The following is a 10,557-nucleotide window of genomic DNA, read 5'->3' on the forward strand; positions in this document are numbered from 1 at the left end:
AATAACCTGCTTCAAGGCGCTACGGCAGTTCCAGTGTATGAGGTTAAGTGTCACATCGAAATCAGGTGGCTTAAGATCTTTGGATTGCCCTATAGTTGCAACTGAATGAACAACCGACTGATGTGTCTGTGTAGCTGCAGCATTCAACTGAACTTGTGTTTGCATTTGTGAAGTAGCTTGAGGAACTGGAAGTCCACCATGGCTAGGCACCAAAGCCTCTTTAACACATCCAACAATCTGGTCATTCCATTTGCAGGCAAAGCAACAACAGATATGACGTCCAGCATTGTTGATGGAGCATCCCGAACAACTTGTTCTTGCACTTGCTGTGGAACAACTAATCAGGGCTGACCCGCATTCTCAACTTCAGGTTGAGGATCTCTCTGTGCCCTAGTTTGATGAGACCCAACTTGACTACCACCATGGGTAGTACCATATCCAGCAGGTGCAGCAGATCTAAGAACTAAGAAGGCACATTTGATAGCCTTTCACTGAAGTTTTTCTATTCTAGGTTTAAGATTGTGAACAAAACAAATACAATCAAACACATGTGGAGGAATTGAACACAAAGCCATGTTACTTCCTCAAAAAAAAAAAAAAAGAATTGAACAGAGTCTAGTTTGGGTTGAGGATCGTGTGTGGACTCTTGTACTGCAAAAAGGTAGACGGCATATGATTGATTTAATATCAAGTGGTAATAGTGGCATCACCCCAAAAGTGTAAAGGAACATGATTGTGGATGAGTAATGTCCAAGTTGTTCCAATGAGATGTTGATTCTTTTTGTCGGCAACTCCATTTTGTTAAGGAGTGTGTACACAAGAAGACAAGTGCGATATACCTTGTGATGACACAGACAGAAAGAGAAAAAAGAGAAATATCTTCTCGGTTAGCACCGATTGATTCTTTATGGGCACCAAATTGATTGCGACTTTTAGTACAAAAATTCTGAAAATAGAGAAAAATTCAGATATATTTCTCATTAAAAATAACCATGTGCTCTGAGAATAGTCATCAATTAATGTAACAAAATAATGGAAGCCTAATGAAGAACTGACTTGGACCCCATATATCCAATAGAACAACTCCAATCATAGAGGAAGCCCTATTATTGACAGTTTGGCACTTATTGGGAAAGAACTACGATTGTGTTTCCCGAGTTGAAAAACGACTCACTTTCTAACTACTATAAACTAAGATAGACTTGGGACCATCTTCTGCAGTTTTAAGAAGCTTGGATGTCCCATCTGACTTTGAAGCAAATCAGAGGAAGTGAAAGCGACATGTGGTTTTGGAGCGGATAACTGGTATAATCCATGTGTCTCATGTCCTTTCAATAATCTATCCCATACTCCGGTCCTACACAAAAACAGAACTAGCAAAGTGGTTACAGAACAGTTGAAGTTTTTGGTTAATTTACTACTGATAATTAGATTATATGGACATTTAGGTACAAAAAGAATTTAAGTTAAAGGTAATGAAGTAGAGGGTGAGGTACACCTATTCCTTTGACAACAATCATTGATCCATTAGCTAAGGTAACAATAGAGAAGGAGAAGGAGAATTAAGGGTAGAAAAAAGGTTTTTGTTTCCAGAAATATGATCAGAGTACCACACTCAAGAATCCATGGGGCAAGAGATGAAAACTGTGCGACATAGGCGAAGGAGTTACTAGGGTGTGCAAGCTGTAGATGAGGTTGATGGTTGTTGCTTTGACGTTTGGTACTAAAAACACCAAAAACAATTCTGTTCGCTTCCTTTACTTGCTAGATTCATGTTATTTGATTTTTGCTGAGTCATGATGCCAAGACAAGCCTGTTGAATCCTAGGGAATGTGGAGCGACATCCTTGAGGACATTGATTTTCAGGCTTAGGCTAAACAACTTCAGTTTCTACACCATATCTGCTAGTAATATTAGGCAGATTAGGCAGCCCCTGTCTGTGGATTTCCTTCGGTTCCTCTGAACAGCCTAGGGCCTACCATATGAACTGAAGCCAATTTATTTCTTATTTTCCCCTGGCACATAATGCTTTAGATTTACAGTTCAGAGCACCTATAATCTGCAAAAGTTTGAAGAGCTTAGATAACATACTTATCACTGTAAAAGATGAAGTATCTTATGAGCGTTGAAGCTTAAAGATCATTGTGACCTCAAAGCTACATCAAAACTAGTGTAAATGATAATAATGTAGATAAAATATGATCTTGAATGGGAGCGATTTTCTAGATGGGAAACAGACTATGAATGCTGAAGTTCCCTATCTTTGGCAGCTATTTTGATGTGTTAGACTTTTATGTTTTAACTCTTTCCACCACCCCTGCCCCACATTGGAAACTTCTTGATAAAAGACTTAATCTTGTTCTTTTATATTCGGAGAATAGTTACTCACACAAGGGAATTCTCTTGAGCTTTCTGAAAAATGTTTGAAAAGTGAAATCCATGGTTTTAGATCAACTCCAGCTAAGTTTGTTTGACCAGCAGTATTTGTTGTGCATGTCTAGGCTAATCGGCTAAGTTTTACTATTGACGAGTTAATTTGTTGTACATTTTTTGCGGAGATAGGATCGCTAGCAAATATCTCTATGTTGCAAATCCATTTCAAGCACAGTTTTCTTGTTTGGTACGCGGAGACTTCTAGTCATGATGTGTAAATTTTTTGTTGGATGAGCTCACTTTGTAGTAGGGGCGTGCCTATGGACGAAGATTTAAAAGCGTGGTGTGCCTGAGCTATGCTTTACCTAGCAAGTCATCAAATGTAAATGGATTTTGGTCACTTTCATAACAAGACATCTTATTTGGGAATAAGGTAAATAGGAATAAAAGACCCCTTTTGTGCTTGTGTTCTTCAGCTATGGATTTGTAGATCAATGATAAGGCAAATTCTTTGTCCTCTGAAAGACAACTAGGAGATGTCAATTATAAGTTCTGCATGTTCCTGTTTGTTTAAAGAAACAATCTTCTGATAACCTAACTCCCCTCGATCAAGAAACTACCTAGACGTTCTTGCAGCAGATGCTGCTGCATCTGCCTTAGGGGATTTTAGTTTATAATTGTGAGAAATATAGGAGAAAAATATTATTGAATTGTTGTGTCTACATTATTATATTGAGACTCTATTTATAGACACTATGGGTGTGTTTGGTACGATGGAAAATGTTTTCCTATTTTTCCTTGTTTGGTTGTAGTAAAATATTGGGAAAACATTTTCCAAGATAACATTTTTCTCTATTTGAGGGGAAATGACTTCCCTCATGGACCAAGGGAAGTCATTTTTCGGTAAATGACAAATGTGACTTATGCCCTTACCCCCACCCCTCTTCCCCACCCCAACAACACTCATATTCACATGACTCAAAAAATTCACATTTCTAAAAAATTTACATTACTCGAAAATATTTTTCACTGTGTTTTGCTTCAATTTTTCACTGCTTGAAACAATAACTAGTGAAGCCCGAATTTTTTCCATTTCCAATGTTATTTGAATGTATTGTTATTTTCATATGCATAGAGGAAGACTTACCTATGTTACTTTTACTAATTGCATATTTCATTTTGCCATCGATGTAACTACCTTCACGAGGTTGAATAAGCTTGTCATTCCGTTATATTTCTATTGATTGTAGTATCTTCAGATTGTCCTGACAAAATGTTGAAAAGTGTCCTATATTTGCTAATTAATAGTTGCTTAAAATTTAATGATTGTAATATTTTAGTATTCGATATTGATATTATTTGTTATGCTTAAATTAGTTCTTACAAATTGTTGAGTTGCTAGAGGCACTAATATACTATTTAACAGTTAGTAATATTTTCTAAAGAATATCTTTTCACCCATCAATCAAACACTATATTTTCTACAAAATATTTTCTACTCACCAACCAAACACCATAAATATTTTTTGGAAAGTATTTTTCACTCACCAACTAAACATGAGAAAATAAGTAGAAAATCAACTTATTTTTTAGGAAAACATTTTTCAAGAAAACATTTTCCATCATACCAAACACACCCTACATTCCAATCCTTTTTCAAATAGATCACTACATTACAATTCTTTATCAAGTAGGATTCTATATATTATTTCTATTCCTACTCATATTCTAGCACTCCCCCTCAAGCTGGTGCATACAAGGCAGATGTACCAAGTTTGTCATGGATGTAATTAATACGAGGATCAGTGAGGGACTTGGTGAAGATATCTGCAAGAAAACTGATAAGGACTGCTTTGGACGTCTAAGAGACCTCAGTTGAAAAGGAACAAACTAAAAAAGTGATTCGAAAAGTAGTAAACATCGCCGAAAAGTCGATTTGTCGCTGGAAAATTGTCGGAAACTGGTACAAAATATGGATCTTGAACAAGATTATCACCGAAGAACTGGTCGGAACATGCTCACGCAGATTATTAGATTTGATGGCTGAAAAGTGGTCACCATAAATTATATGGGTAGGGTCGAAATGATGACGCGACCCTACTGAAAAAGAGAATTATATGGATAGGGTCTGAATGATTGCACGACCCGACTGAAAAAGAGAAGTTATATGTCTACAATCGGAATAATGGCACGACATTGTTGGAAAAGAGAAATTATATGGGAAGGGTCGGAGTGATGGCACGACCCTACTGAAAAATAGAAATTATATAGGCAGGGTCGAATGATTGCACGGCCCTACGCAAATCAGATTTAAGGAGCCACCGAAAAGACACACAGAACTATGCAAATCAGATTTGAGGAGTCACCAAAAAGACAGAAGGTGCTATCCAACTCAGATATGTGAAAGTAGTTTGGAAAGATGCACGGTATTACACAAATTAAATATGAGTAGTTCGGAGAGATGTACGGTGCTACACAAATCAAATATGAGAAAGTAGTCACCGAAAAGATGCATGATGCTACAAAAATAGATATAAAAAAGTAGTCACCGAAAAAAATGTACGGTGCTACGCAAATTAGATATGTGAAAGTAGTCACTGAAAAGCATAGCGACCAACTTTTGCTGACATAATCATAGGCCAGACAGGCGGCATATATGGGTTATTGCCGCCCACCGGCAACAGAAGCTCTTTGATTCTGTATTAAGATCGTAGAGGCTCTGATCCCATGTGAGAAATACAACAACAACAACAAACCCAGTGTATTCCCACTTAGTGGGGTCTGGGGGGGGTAAGATGTACGCAGTCCATACCTCTACCTCTGATGAGGTAGAAAGGCTGTTTCCGAAAGACCCCCGGCTCAAGTCACGAGACATCATACAAACACATAGTACAGCACAGAAGCAGATGACGTAACATAGATACGGCACCCATAAAGAATATAGAACAGAGTAAAGCAGGAATGCAGGAATATAAAGCAGAGGCAAGCACACATATTCGTAATAAACATGGAACACGGGACACGGAACACTGAATACGGAATCATAACAGGAATACACCCCCACCAATTAATTCCCTACACTAGCGACCCGAACTGGCCCTAATCCTCTGCCGTAATTCGCATCTTCCAGACCTTCCTATCTAGGGTCATGTCCTCGGTGAGCTGTAACCGTTCCATGTCCCGCCTAATCACCTCACCCCAGTACTTCTTCGGTCTACCCCTACCCCGTCTAAAACCATCCAACGCTAGCCTCTCACACCTACGGACCGGGGCATCCATGCCCCTCCTTTTGACGTGTCCGAACCATCTCAATCGTGCTTCCCGCATCTTACACTCCACTGAAGTCACACCAACCTTCTCCCGGATAGTCTCATTCCGAACTCTATCCCCTCGGGTCAGTCCACACATCCAGCGCAACATCCGCATTTCTGCCACCTTCATTCTTTGGATGTGGGAGTTCTTAACTGGCCAACACTCCGCTCCATACAGCAAGGCCGGACGGACTACCACCCTATAGAATTTGCCTTTAAGCTTGGGCGGCACCTTCTTATCACACAGCACCCCCGATGCGAGTTTCCACTTCATCCATCCCGCCCCAATACGGTGCGAGACATCCTCGTCAATCTCACCGTTACTCTGGATCACGGACCCGAGATACTTGAACTTATCCCTCTTCCCTACCTCCTGTGCTTCTAGTCTCACTACTACCTCATTCTCCCGCCTCACGTCATTAAACTTACATTCCACATACTCTGTCTTGGTTCTGCTCACCCTGAACCCTTTAGACTCCAGAGTTTGCCTCCACAACTCTAATTTGTCATTCACACCCCCTCGAGTGTCATCTATCAGGACTACATCGTCTGCAAAAAGCATACACCACGGCACCTCCCCTTGGATACGCCGCGTCAACACCTCCATTACTAACGCAAACAAAAAGGGACTAAGAGTAGATCCCATGTGAGAAATATAGGAGAAAAATATTATTGAATTGTTGTGTCTACATTATTATATTGAGACTATATTTATAGACACTACATTTCAATCCTTTTTTCAAATAGCTCACTACATTACAATCCTTTTCCACGTAGAATTCTATATGCTATTCCTATTCCTACTCATATTCTAACAATAATTATTTGGGTCTCCTAGTCATGTTATTCATAAATGATGTTATTCACTTTATGCCTTTTGAATAGCTCTCAGAATGTTCTTTATTTAGTTTAAAATGGCTGGGTTTTCTAAATCAAGTACGTATCTTGACACTGCCACTGAGATTTTATGGATTTCGTTCTGCAGTATTATAGAATATGGTCATTAGGAACCTAGACGAACTAAAGTTTTTTGTGATTTTGTCACCCTTGCTACCACAAAAGTTAGATCCTTTCTTGGTGCTGGAACCTCTTGCTTGTACTCCCTTTCTTTCTTTGATGAGATTTCTTTCTTGTGTTCTCAAGTATTTATGTAGTGATATATGTCAGTTACCTAGTGATAAATGTCGGTTTTACAAGTTAGGCTGGTGCAATTGCGCTGATTTTGGAAAATGCTATAAGTATCCTCATGATATCTTTTTAACTGTTAGGATTTGCTTATTTCTCCGGACCCTACGGATAGCGGGAGCTTTAGTACACCGAGCTTCCCTTTTGCCCCTTTTTAGGATTTGCTTATTTCTCGAGTTTTGATGTACCTTTCTTTCATCTTAACAAATAATAAAAAGAAAATCTTGATCCTTTTTAGTGTTTCAGATATTGGTCAGAATTAAGGTCACCTCCTCTGGTGTGCGAAAAAATGAATTTGGTCTTATTACTCTATGGAGTGGTTTTCTTGAAGATTCTGTATATCATAGTAGGTCATTGGTTCTCACATTTCATCTATCAGTAGTATTTCACTAGTACAAGTTTTCACTTTTAACTTACAGAAGCACTGTCAGTATGTTGAGGAAGTAGCTACTTGGAGGCAGTGCTATCAAAAGCGAAAAGCACAAAAAAGCTCTAAGGTCCATTGGGGCTTTAAGCGTAAAATGCGAATAAAGCATGGACTTTAATGAAAAAAAGCACAAAGGGAGAAAAATACGAATATATATGTTTAGCCCAAGATTAATAATTATAAGCATGAAAGACATATATGAACAAAGAAATTGAAAAAACATTACGAAAAAGTGAAATATCAATTTTTGGTGTCGCCTCTTCAGAAGAGGCTCATGACAAGGAAAAGTATGCCTCAGAAAATTGATGACGACATTGAAGCACACATTGAGCGAGGCGAAGCGCTCAACACGTTTTGAGCCTCACTTTAGGGCTTAAGTGCGCCTTTGATAACACTGCATGGAGCATGGTTTTCACAAGTAGCTATATGGAGCATGGTTTTCACAAGTAGAGGAACATGTGAGTGGTAAAACTGACTCTAATTGCTTCTCCAAACCTAGTTTAATATTTCATAATGCATTGTATTTGAGAATCAAGCTTAACCGTGTAGATAATACTATTGCAACCTTTAGTTCCTTGATTGATCGAAAGATATGGCATTTAGGATCACTTACTCCACACTATTATTCATCAGGAACTATTTACAGGTATATGCTTGTGAAACTTACTGTTTGGTGGTGTAAAAGTGTCAAATTTTTGTTAATGCTCGTGGAATATAGAAGTTTTAAGGATTGGAGAATTCACATATGCCTTGGTTGCACAGCATGATTATTTTTATGGATTATTTTAACGGTTCACCCTCATTTTCCTTTTATGGATTATTTTAACGGTTCACCCTCATTTTCCTTTTATGGATTATTTTAACGGTTCACCCTCATGCACATATGCCTTGGTTGCACAGCCCTCTGAATGCACCATTCTGCTTCTTTTGAAATGATCACTGTAATCTCAGAAAAGATATTTCTGTGTCGGGATAACTTATTGAGAACTTTTTGCATTCACTTTTCCGTGGAAATAACCTGCTTCATTGTAGCAGCACTTATTATGTATGTAGAGGCTTTAAAACTCTATGTGCATGGGACTGTTGAACAGGCTCGATGCTATATGCATAGCAGTCTTGTCTAGCAAAATAGATTTCCTCTTATGCCTCTCCCTGTATGAGTTCTTTGAGTTTCTGATATTGTGTTATCTTTCTAGATCTTCTGCTGTCGTCGTGAGACGACCTTTTTATTAATGAAATTATAGGTTTCAGGGAGACTAAAGAATAAAGTCACTCTAGAGGTCAATCTACTCCCACCATCAAGGCTCATACTTATGGATGCTCTATCTTGAGGTTCGCTTTGACATGGTACCTCTGTGTGCTGGTAAGAGCGTAAGTTTAGTGAAAACATGATTAGCATTTGTTTTGTCAACAGTGAGACAACATTCAACTTGTTAGTGCATATTTTCATTGTTTTATTTCAATTCTAACGCAAATTTTACCGGTATAGGGAATTCCTCTTTACTGATGATCTATTTTCCGGTTCATGTTCCTTCTATTTTTAGCTCTTACCATGGAGTAACTGGTAAAGTTGCTGTCATGTGACCTCGAAGTCACGGTTTCAAGTCGTGGAAACAGACTCTTGCAAAAATGCAAGGTAAGGCTCCGTACAATAAACTCTTGTGGTTCGGCCCTTCCCCGGACCCCCCACATAGCGGGAGATTTAGTGCATCAGGCTGCCCTTTTTTGGAATTGCTTAAGCTGCGAGCAGGTTTGTGAATCCTTTGGTTCGAGGGAAAATTGAGCAATACCAGAATCCATGATATAATTATTCAGATCAATTATTAGGCCCTTCTCCAGTTCAGAAGGATGTAAATTTTCAGATCCAGTTTAATCATGAATGACAGTACATCATTAATGACTTAACCCATTTAAAAGATATTTAGGAAGATTAGCCTTTAACTCTGTAATTTACTTTCAGCTTAGTTGTATTCTCCTAAGGCGGGGTGATGTTTGAGTCTGATGTTCTCTTTACATTGATTGCAATGAAAGGATCTGTATAGGCTAAATCCTTTCACCTCCTCTGGAAGACATTTGCATAGCTTTATAGACATGATATTGTTCAAGCCTAACCCCCAAACCAATGAACCTCAACCATTGGTGATGGCTTTTTTGTTTTCTTTTTTTTTTTAAAAAAGAAAAAGAAAAGCATTGATTGCAATATCATTATCGAGTTATACAAAGTAATTTATATTGAGTAATCGCGCTTCACTGACAGGCACTTTTTTTAAAACATTTTTATTTTATCAAAATTCAGTTTAATCTTTATGCTGGTACAAGTATCTTATGCAATCTAATTCTACATTTTCCCTTGCTCTTGTAGGTGACACGTACAAACCATTCTTACCTAAATACAAAGAGGTATCAACTTGCTGGTGCTTCTGCTTTGATATAGTTCTTTCCGAACATTTGTTCAGTTGCAGCAGTAACAAAGTGGTACTAAAATGCTGCATTACTAGCTGGTGGTTTTGTTGCATTGCCATCATACCTTTTCTTTGGTTTTTCTTCCTTTGTATTTCGAGATCAAGTGGAACTTCATGCAGAATTGTTAAGGCGTAATTACTATATAGTAAGTGAATAAATTCTATGTTCAAAATCTGTTCGCAGGCTTTACTATTGTTTGTTTATTACCCAAAAAAGTTATGTTCAGTATCATAGGATACTGCATATGTACGTTTAAGGTCATCCTGTATAGATTTTGATGTACTCATCATGTCAATTCTCTTTATCATTGTGTGGATTGCCTCCAGATACTTTATTTGGCTCCACTTGTAGATAAAATCGTGCTCCCTCTTTATGCAACTTCACAGACTGATCCTGATATAACAGTGAAACTTGGTCAAGTAGAACTAAGTATGATAGAGTTTAAGTTAAGGAAATAAGTGGTCGGTCATGGAAACTCCCATGGATGTATGTCTAATGTCCCTACAACTTTTTTTCAAAACAACTCTTGAGTGACCTGCAGTGGCAACATTTTATGATTATATGCTTTGAAAGTTTGAGCAGATAAAGTAACCAAAGTGAGGAAATGAAGCTTGTGATGATCAAGTAGACTTGGCGCATAGGCCAGTTTCCAATGGATAGGAAAAAGTGAACAAGCTTAAATTTTCTAAACATAGATGATTATTCGTTTGAAGTTTCGGTCGTTTGGTTGGAATTCATGCACCTTGCTTGAAATTACAGATATTAGATGGATTCCATGAAGACAGTGTGTCCTTTGAT

General features: G+C 38.1%; 1 long non-coding RNA gene across 1 annotated transcript; it reads left to right on the plus strand.

The window, feature by feature from the left end:
- Nucleotides 1–6: 6 nt before the first annotated feature.
- Nucleotides 7–10,063, plus strand: LOC107863521. Its single transcript, XR_007053132.1, has 2 exons — nucleotides 7–2,806; nucleotides 8,548–10,063. It is a non-coding gene; the product is annotated as an uncharacterized LOC107863521 (long non-coding RNA).
- The last annotated feature ends 494 nt before the right edge of the window (nucleotides 10,064–10,557 follow it).

The sequence above is a fragment of the Capsicum annuum genome, chromosome 3 (assembly GCF_002878395.1).
Source record: "Capsicum annuum cultivar UCD-10X-F1 chromosome 3, UCD10Xv1.1, whole genome shotgun sequence".
Taxonomy (NCBI): domain Eukaryota; kingdom Viridiplantae; phylum Streptophyta; class Magnoliopsida; order Solanales; family Solanaceae; genus Capsicum; species Capsicum annuum.